Source organism: Salmo salar, chromosome ssa16 (genome assembly GCF_905237065.1).
Source record: "Salmo salar chromosome ssa16, Ssal_v3.1, whole genome shotgun sequence".
Lineage (NCBI taxonomy): Eukaryota > Metazoa > Chordata > Actinopteri > Salmoniformes > Salmonidae > Salmo > Salmo salar.
This window is the reverse complement of record NC_059457.1, coordinates 93,613,076-93,623,075: the sequence shown is the minus strand read 5'-3', so window position 1 is coordinate 93,623,075 and position 10,000 is coordinate 93,613,076. Positions and strand designations below refer to the sequence as shown.

The 10,000-nt window shown below is 50.7% G+C and overlaps 1 pseudogene across 1 annotated transcript in view; it reads right to left on the bottom strand.

The window, feature by feature from the left end:
- The window catches only part of LOC106595593 (cytochrome P450 27C1-like), a 20,623-nt pseudogene that overhangs the window by 10,121 nt on the left and 502 nt on the right, over positions 1-10,000 (bottom strand). Inside the window, exons 1-5 of the transcript XR_006759881.1 lie at positions 9,947-10,000; positions 6,708-6,898; positions 5,913-6,113; positions 3,932-4,141; positions 2,197-2,360 (exon numbers count right to left, since the gene is read on the bottom strand). The exon at positions 9,947-10,000 is cut by the window's right edge and continues 502 nt beyond it. The product of XR_006759881.1 is annotated as a cytochrome P450 27C1-like (transcript). The remainder of the gene's footprint in view (positions 1-2,196; positions 2,361-3,931; positions 4,142-5,912; positions 6,114-6,707; positions 6,899-9,946) is intronic.

Below are 10,000 nucleotides of genomic sequence, written 5' to 3'. Positions count from 1 at the left end.
GCTCACCGTGTCCACAAGTAACATCTCCCCTACTGCTCACCGTGTCCACCAGTAACATCTCCCCTACTGCTCACCGTGTCCACCAGTAACATCTCCCCTACTGCTCACCGTGTCCACCAGTAACATCTCCCCTACTGCTCACCGTGTCCACCAGTAACATCTCCCCTACTGCTCACCGTGTCCACCAGTAACATCTCCCCTACTGCTCACCGTGTCCACCAGTAATATCTCCCCTACTGCTCACCGTGTCCACCAGTAACATCTCCCCTACTGCTCACCGTGTCCACCAGTAACATCTCCCCTACTGCTCACCGTGTCCACCAGTAACATCTCCCCTACTGCTCACCGTGTCCACCAGTAACATCTCCCCTACTGCTCACCGTGTCCACAAGTAACATCTCCCCTACTGCTCACCGTGTCCACCAGTAACATCTCCCCTACTGCTCACCGTGTCCACCAGTAACATCTCCCCTACTGCTCACCGTGTCCACCAGTAACATCTCCCCTACTGCTCACCGTGTCCACCAGTAACATCTCCCCTACTGCTCACCGTGTCCACCAGTAACATCTCCCCTACTGCTCACCGTGTCCACCAGTAACATCTCCCCTACTGCTCACCGTGTCCACCAGTAACATCTCCCCTACTGCTCACCGTGTCCACCAGTAACATCTCCCCTACTGCTCACCGTGTCCACCAGTAACATCTCCCCTACTGCTCACCGTGTCCACCAGTAACATCTCCCCTACTGCTCACCGTGTCCACCAGTAACATCTCCCCTACTGCTCACCGTGTCCACCAGTAACATCTCCCCTACTGCTCACCGTGTCCACCAGTAACATCTCCCCTACTGCTCACCGTGTCCACCCCAGCCAGTAACATCTCCCCTACTGCTCACCGTGTCCACCAGTAACATCTCCCCTACTGCTCACCGTGTCCACCAGTAACATCTCCCCTACTGCTCACCGTGTCCACCAGTAACATCTCCTCTACTGCTCACCGTGTCCACCAGTAACATCTCCCCTACTGCTCACCGTGTCCACCAGTAACATCTCCCCTACTGCTCACCGTGTCCACCAGTAACATCTCCCCTACTGCTCACCGTGTCCACCAGTAACATCTCCCCTACTGCTCACCGTGTCCACCAGTAACATATCCTCTACTGCTCACCGTGTCCACCCCAGCCAGTAACATCTCCCCTACTGCTCACCGTGTCCACCAGCATCATCTCCTCTACTGCTCACCGTGTTCACCAGTAACATCTCCCCTACTGCTCACCGTGTCCACCAGTAACATCTCCCCTACTGCTCACTGTGTCCACCAGTAACATCTCCCCTACTGCTCACCGTGTCCACCAGTAACATCTCCCCTACTGCTCACCGTGTCCACCAGTAACATCTCCCCTACTGCTCACCGTGTCCACCAGCATCATCTCCCCTACTGCTCACCGTGTCCACCAGTAACATCTCCCCTACTGCTCACCGTGTCCACCAGTAACATCTCCCCTACTGCTCACCGTGTCCACCAGTAACATCTCCCCTACTGCTCACCGTGTCCACCCCAGCCAGTAACATCTCCTCTACTGCTCACCGTGTCCACCAGCAACATCTCCCCTACTGCTCACCGTGTCCACCAGTAACATCTCCCCTACTGCTCACCGTGTCCACCAGTAACATCTCCCCTACTGCTCACCGTGTCCACCAGCAACATCTCCCCTACTGCTCACCGTGTCCACCAGCATCATCTCCCTCTCCCCTACTGCTCACCGTGTCCACCCCAGCCAGCATCATCTCACCTACTGCTCACCGTGTCCACCAGTAACATCTCCCCTACTGCTCACCGTGTCCACCCCAGCCAGTAACATCTCCTCTACTGCTCACCGTGTCCACCAGCAACATCTCCCCTACTGCTCACCGTGTCCACCAGTAACATCTCCCCTACTGCTCACCGTGTCCACCAGTAACATCTCCCCTACTGCTCACCGTGTCCACCAGCAACATCTCCCCTACTGCTCACCGTGTCCACCAGCATCATCTCCCTCTCCCCTACTGCTCACCGTGTCCACCCCAGCCAGCATCATCTCACCTACTGCTCACCGTGTCCACCAGTAACATCTCCCCTACTGCTCACCGTGTCCACCAGTAACATCTCCCCTACTGCTCACCGTGTCCACCAGTAACATCTCCCCTACTGCTCACCGTGTCCACCCCAGCCAGTAACATCTCAGTCATGTTGGCGTAGATCTCCTCCAGGTTCATCTCTCTGGTCACCAGCATGTGAGTTAAAAGACCCCCCTTCACTGTCTCTCCTCGGGACACCAGATCCTGGATCTCCCCCAGACGCTTATCGACATGGATCTGGCCTGGGGGGGGAGGAGGGGGAGGAGGAGGGAGGAGGAGGGAGGGAGGAAGAGGGGGAGGGAGGAAGAGGGTTAAGGTAACATATTCATCTCTAGTCCATAACAGTATAGGGTTACATGCATGCATTCACAATTTGAGTCATTTATCAGACGCTCTTATCCAGAGACACTTACAGTCAGTGAGTTCATCTAAGACAGATACATTCTTTGGAGGAAAAAAAAGGGTTATTCGTCTTTCCCTTTTGGGATCCTGGTAAAATACTTTTGGGTTTCAGGTAGAATCATCTGTGTAAAGGGTTCTACACCCGGAACCTAAAAGGGTTCTTCACCTGGAACCCAAAAAGGGTTCTACCTCTGGAACCCAAAAGGGTTCTACCTCTGGAACCCAAAAGGGTTCTACACCTGGAACCCAAAAAGGGTTCTACCTCTGGAACCCAAAAAGGGTTCTACCTCTGGAACCCAAAAGGGTTCTACACCTGGAACCCAAAAAGGGTTCTACCTCTGGAACCCAAAAGGGTTCTACACCTGGAACCCAAAAGGGTTCTACCTCTGGAACCCAAAAGGGTTCTACCTGGAACCCAAAAGGGTTCTACACCTGGAACCAAAAGGGTTCTACCTCTGGAACCCAAAAAGGGTTCTACCTGGAACCCAAAAGGGTTCTACACCAGGAACCAAAAGCGTTCTACCTGGAACCCAAAAGGGTTCTACAAAGGGTTCTCCTGTGGGGACAGATGAAGTACCATTTGATGTTTTCTTAACAGAGTGGAGGTGAGCCATTTCTCCTCTATAAAGTAGCTCTCAGCAGTCAGACCAGTGTTAGTTTAACAGAATAGTGTGGGAGCTAAGTAACATAAATAATTGTAGTCGCTATGCTGAAGTAGCATAGACATAAGGACATTGGCCATAGGAAGAGAAGGTGAACACCCAGTCCAAATAAGGTAACGGGCCACTGCGGGTTGTGCAGTAGCCTGGCAACTGGACTTGAGTTCTGTATTTACCTCTTCCCTAACCGTATTATCACCAGTCTGTTAAGATTACACACGAGCAATGAGTACATTAACCAAGGCCATAAATACATTTATGACAGCCAGACATACCAAAGTCAGAAGGGCACAGGATGGGGAGATGGTAGTAAAATGACTAAACATGAGCATGCAATGCATGCGTTATATTTGTATGACATACAGAGGTCCCCGCCACCGTTATAATCTAATCAGAAGCAGATATGAGTTGTTATTGTTGGGCGTTAACAAGCAAAGAACTCGGACTAAAAGATAATGGTGGCAGAAGGACTAAGGGGAGTAACTGCATTAACATATGGGATGTACCTATATGCTGTATGTGTATAAAAGCAGAGCTGGTGTTCAGGGAAGTTGGATGTTCCGCGGACCAGCACGGCTTTGCTACTTTGTATTAAAGTCTATATTGAATTCACAAGTTCTTCTAAGAGTGTTATATTTTTGAGACAATTTTCCACGACAGTTACAGAAACACAAAAGTCTGAGGCTTTTAACGGTCAAACACCCTGGGGGGGGGTACACCACCGGTGGAAATGCAGCATCATCGAAACGTACTGAAACTGAAGAGTCCGTCCCAGGAGCTGCAGAACTCGTCCCAGGGTCTGGGGATGATGGTTCTGAGCCACTTAGGGATGGCTCCGGCGTACATGGTCATCTTAAAGGAACTAAACATCAGGTGCAGGGCTGCGATGTAGTCCTGGCTCTTCTGAGGAACCTCATTCTCCAAGCAGCCCAGACGGTCCTCGTACAAGATGGCTGCCATACCTGGAAGAAGAGGAAGGTAAAATGAACTTGAAGATGAGTTGGGGTTTATTAGTTTAGCTGCCTGATGGCTGCCACCCTCAATAACAGACTTACCACAGAGTCTGAACAGGCCCAGTATGTTGTCTACATGACACCTCTAATATACTGGAGTATCACCCACCCACCCTGTACCCACTACCCACCCTGTACCCACTACCCATCCTCCCACTACCCACCCTGTACCCACTACCCACCCTGTACCCACTACCCACCCTGTACCCACTACCCATCCTCCCACTACCCACCCTGTACCCACTACCACCACCCACCCACCCACCCACCCTCCCACTACCCACCCTGTACCCACTACCCATCCTCCCACTACCCACCCTGTACCCACTACCCACCCTGTACCCACTACCCACCCTGTACCCACTACCCATCCTCCCACTACCCACCCTGTACCCACTACCCACCCTGTACCCACTACCCACCCTGTACCCACTACCCACCCTGTACCCACTACCACCACCCACCCACCCACCCACCCTCCCACTACCCACCCTGTACCCACTACCCATCCTCCCACTACCCACCCTGTACCCACTACCCACCCTGTACCCACTACCCACCCTGTACCCACCACCACCACCCACCCACCCACCCACCCACCCTCCCACTACCCACCCTGTACCCACTACCACCACCCACCCACCCTCCCACTACCCATCCTCCCACTACCCACCCACCCTCCCTGTACCCACTACCCTCCCTGTACCCACTACCCACCTACTACCCATCCTCCCTGTACCCACTACCCACTACCCACCCTGTACCCACTACCCTCCCTGTACCCACTACCCACCCTGTACCCACTACCCACTACCCACCCTGTACCCACTACCCACCACCCACCCTGTACCCACTACCCACCTACTACCCACCCACCCTCCCTGTACCCACTACCCACCTACTACCCATCCTCCCACTACCCACTACCCTCCCTGTACCCACTACCCATCCTCCCTGTACCCACTACCCACTACCCACCCTGTACCCACTACTCACCTACTACCCATCCTCCCACTAACCACTACCCTCCCTGTACCCACTACCCACCCTCCCTGTACCCACTACCCACCTACTACCCACCCACCCTCCCTGTACCCACTACCCATCCTCCCACTACCCATCCTCCCTGTACCCACTACCCATCCTCCCACTACCCATCCTCCCTGTACCCACTACCACCACCCACCCTCCCTGTACCCACTACCCACCCTGTACCCACTACCCACCCACCCTGTACCCACTACCCACCCTGTACCCATCCTCCCTGTACCCACTACCCACTACCCATCCTTCCTGTACCCACTACCCATCCTCCCTGTACCCACTACCCACCTTGTACCCACTACCCATCCTCCCTGTACCCATCCTCCCTGTACCCACTACCCATCCTCCCTGTACCCACTACCCACCCTCCCTGTACCCACTACCCATCCTCCCTGTACCCATCCTGTACCCACTACCCATCCTCCCTGTACCCACTACCCACTACCCATCCTCCCTGTACCCACTACCCACCCTGTACCCCCTACCCATCCTCCCTGTACCCACTACCCACCCTGTACCCACTACCCATCCTCCCTGTACCCATCCTCCCTGTACCCACTACCCATCCTCCCTGTACCCACTACCCATCCTGTACCCACCCTCCCTGTACCCACTACCCACTACCCATCCTCCCTGTACCCATCCTGTACCCATCCTCCCTGTACCCACTACCCACCTTCCATTGCGTATTTGAAAAACAGATCGTTAATATTGAGCACGGTGGAGTCCGTCTGTCTGCCCTCTCCTCAGCGTAACCACTCTCTTCACCAGGTCCCCCACCACAGCATTCACATCGTCAGAGAACTGAGCCACGTCCTTCGGTCTCATGATCAGCTGACGGAGGACACTGCGCATCTTCAACCATTCCTCACCCTCCCTGCGGAGAGAGAGAGAAAGGTAGAGAAGAAGGTCAGACACAACTAAAAGGTTTCCCAGAAATCCTTGGGTTGGGGAAGATTCCCGGGAATCAGCAGGTCCCAACAAACGTAAAATGTTGTTGTTGTAATTTTACAATAACGAATTAAATACAAAAGGTCAGAAATGTTTTTATTTGTTGATAAAAAAAATGAGTTCATATAAAAGGATAAGAATTAATAAATAAATATAAATAAATACAAGGATATTTTAATGCTGATAAATAGAAAAATAGGCATTGAAAAAAAAAGTTTAAAAGGGTTGTGTCAATTAATTTCATAGAGTCATGTTTTTAAAAGAGTAACAAATAAGAATTGATTGAGATGGAAATGTGACATTAGTGGAACAATATGTACGAGCTACGGAGTTCTGAGAAACAGATTCTTCACTTGTCAAACATCCCCTTTTTTGTTCCTATGTACATTGTTGATGACTTTACGCTAAATATTCATTACAACTAACTGAAGTCGATACTACTTCGTGTGAATCATTTCTCGATTTTCTCTCCTTTCAAAAAAGGGGTGTACACAGGTCGTAGTTCAGAGGTCAGACTCACGCTGAGATAAGTCCGGTAGATCGGCCCCTCAGGTCGCGGTACTCCTTCCAGGACTCCATGTTGCCTCTCTGCGGGGCCACACCTTCCGTCCTCAGCACCTCGGCAACCAGATCCCGCCCTGCGATAGACACAACCAGCTGGGGGCCGAAACGAGACTTAAAGATCTTTCCATACTTCTGAGAGTGTTCCATCTGGGGGGAAACAGAGAGAGAGGAACCTCGCTGTCAACATCCTGTCTGGGATGTGCTGTCAACATCCTGTCTGGGATGTGCTGTCAACATCCTGTCTGGGATGGGCTGTCAACATCCTGTCTGGGATGTGCTGTCAACATCCTGTCTGGGATGTGCTGTCAACATCCTGTCTGGGATGTGCTGTCAACATCCTGTCTGGGATGTGCTGTCAACATCCTGTCTGGGATGTGCTGTCAACATCCTGTCTGGGATGTGCTGTCAACACCATGTCTGGGATTTGCTGTCAACACCATGTCTGGGATTTGCTGTCAACATCCTGTCTGGGATGTGCTGTCAACATCCTGTCTGGGATTTGCTGTCAACATCCTGTCTGGGATGTGCTGTCAACACCATTTCTGGGATGTGCTGTCAACATCCTGTCTGGGATGTGCTGTCAACATCCTGTCTGGGATGTGCTGTCAACACCATGTCTGGGATTTGCTGTCAACATCCTGTCTGGGATGTGCTGTCAACATCCTGTCTGGGATGTGCTGTCAACATCCTGTCTGGGATGTGCTGTCAACATCCTGTCTGGGATTTGCTGTCAACACCATGTCTGGGATGTGCTGTCAACATCCTGTCTGGGATTTTACCATTTAGGGGTTTAAGCCTATAGAATGTGATGCTTGTTTTGATCTGCAGTCACACTAAACTAATCCTCATGTCTCTCCATCTCACAGAGTTTGGCAGTGGGGGTTTGGCAGCGGGGGTTTGGCAGCGGGGGGTTTGGCAGCGGGGGGTTTGGCAGCGGGGGTTGGCAGCGGGGGGTTTGGCAGCGGGGGGTTTGGCAGCGGGGGTTTGGCAGCGGGGGGGTTTGGCAGCGGGGGTTTGGCAGCGGGGGGTTTGGCAGCGGGGGGTTTGGCAGCGGGGGTTTGGCAGCGGGGGTTTGGCAGCGGGGGTTTGGCAGCGGGGGTTTGGCAGCGGGGGTTTGGCAGCGGGGGGTTTGGCAGCGGGGGTTTGGCAGCGGGGGGTTTGGCAGCGGGGGGGTTTGGCAGCGGGGGTTTGGCAGCGGGGGGTTTGGCAGCGGGGGGGTTTGGCAGCGGGGGGGTTTGCCAACGCAGCACAGAGAGACCTGGCACCAGGCTACCCAGATATAGACAGGCAGTGTTACTAGGTTACATTCAGAAATCATGGAGGGTCACACTAAACCAATCTTTCACTCTATCGCACTCTATCCCCTTTATCACTGTGTGGAACAACACATGTAACTGGGACCGTTTCCCTAACACCATTTCCCTAACACCATTTCCCTAACACCATTTCCCTAACACCATATCCCTAACATCATACCCTAACACCATTTTCTAACACCATTTCCCTAACACCATACCCCTAACACCATACCCTAACACCATTTTCTAACACCATTTCCCTAACACCATTTCCCTAACACCTATTAAGTAATGGTTCCATTTCCCTAACATGGTGATGGTTATGCAACACCCCCCCCCCACACTACTTCTGATTGGCTATTCAAAATGTTACCGCCCCCCCCAAGGGAGGGGCACTGGGACACATCTTTGTCCTCAAGCTCCGGCACAAACGCCCCAAAGGAAGTACCGAAACAGCTGTTCTCATTCCACAGCAGTTGTATTATGTACTCTGGGCCCCCCATTTCACTCACAATGGATTCATTCAGCACACAACCAGCTCTCTAAAGGAAGTATATTTTCACCAAACAATGTGCACTGTAACCTGTATGTCTACAGTAGCCTAGTTGTGTTATTGACCAGGTAGAAGGCTTCTTCTTCCATTAGACTGAAGTACATGAGTTATAGTAGACAGAATAACAACATACATTAACAGTGTGGTAATACAGAAGACATGTTTTCCTATTGACTACCACGTGCCGTCTGTCTTCTTCAATGGGGAGTTATAGTAGACAGACCAGTCTGGCCTGTTTTACAGACACCTTCAGGTCTAGACAGACAGGGTAAACCTCTAGACAGACAGGGTAAACCTCTAGACAGACAGGTAAACCTCTAGACAGACAGGTAAACCTCTAGACAGATGGGTAAACCTCTAGACAGACAGACAGGTAAACCTCAGGTTACATGGAGGAAGGAACAGGGAAAGTCAGTGTGGGTTAGGGTTACATGGAGGAAGGAACAGGGAAAGTCAGTGTGGGTTAGGGTTACATGGAGGAAGGAACAGGGAAAGTCAGTGTGGGTTAGGGTTACATGGAGGAAGGAACAGGGAAAGTCAGTGTGGGTTCAGGTAGAGTTGACTGTCTGGACCTCAGCAACAGTCAAAAACACACAGAATGTGGGATGTTTTGTTCAGTAAATGACAAATATGGATGAGTGGGTTTATAACGCGAACGTCTAGCAAACCAAAAGGTTACGAGTTTAGATTTCATCACGGATAACTTTAGCAATTTAGCTAATTATCTACTTTAGTTATTTTGCATGTTAGGTAACCCTTTCCCCTAACTCATAACCCTAACCTTAACCTTAACCCATAGCCTAGCTAACGTTAACCATAACCAATTGGAAAAAGTAATATATATATCATACGTTTTGCAAATTCATAACATTTTGTTACGAATTGCACTTTCCCCTCAATATAACTACTGTAAAAGGTATAAATATATAAGAAATGCAACGAGAAAAGTCGTGTTTGACGGTCGCCTCTGTGCAGGAATACACGTTCAGACAGCGGAAGATCATCATTTAGGATACAAATAATTATTTATAAAATGTGGTAGTAATTTATCCTACAGACAAAAACAATCATCCCCAAAAAACACATTGTGTTTGTCATTCAGGTTGAAAACTAAATGTTTGATGACGTGATGATAATGACATTGGACGGAGGAATAAGATAGTCAAATCAGTCGGTCTAATAAAATGATCCCAGACAATACTATTGTTCCTGACAAAATTACTAACATTTATTTCTGTTGATTAAAGGTTTTTTCTCCAAAGAAAACTAATAAAATGCCAAAAAGTGCCCATCGTTACAAAATCACGGAAATATTCAGTCCAAAACAAAAGCTCAGTAACCAACCTGTATCTCGTGGATTCTACTGAAACCGTCCCGGTAAAAGAACTCCATCAGGTT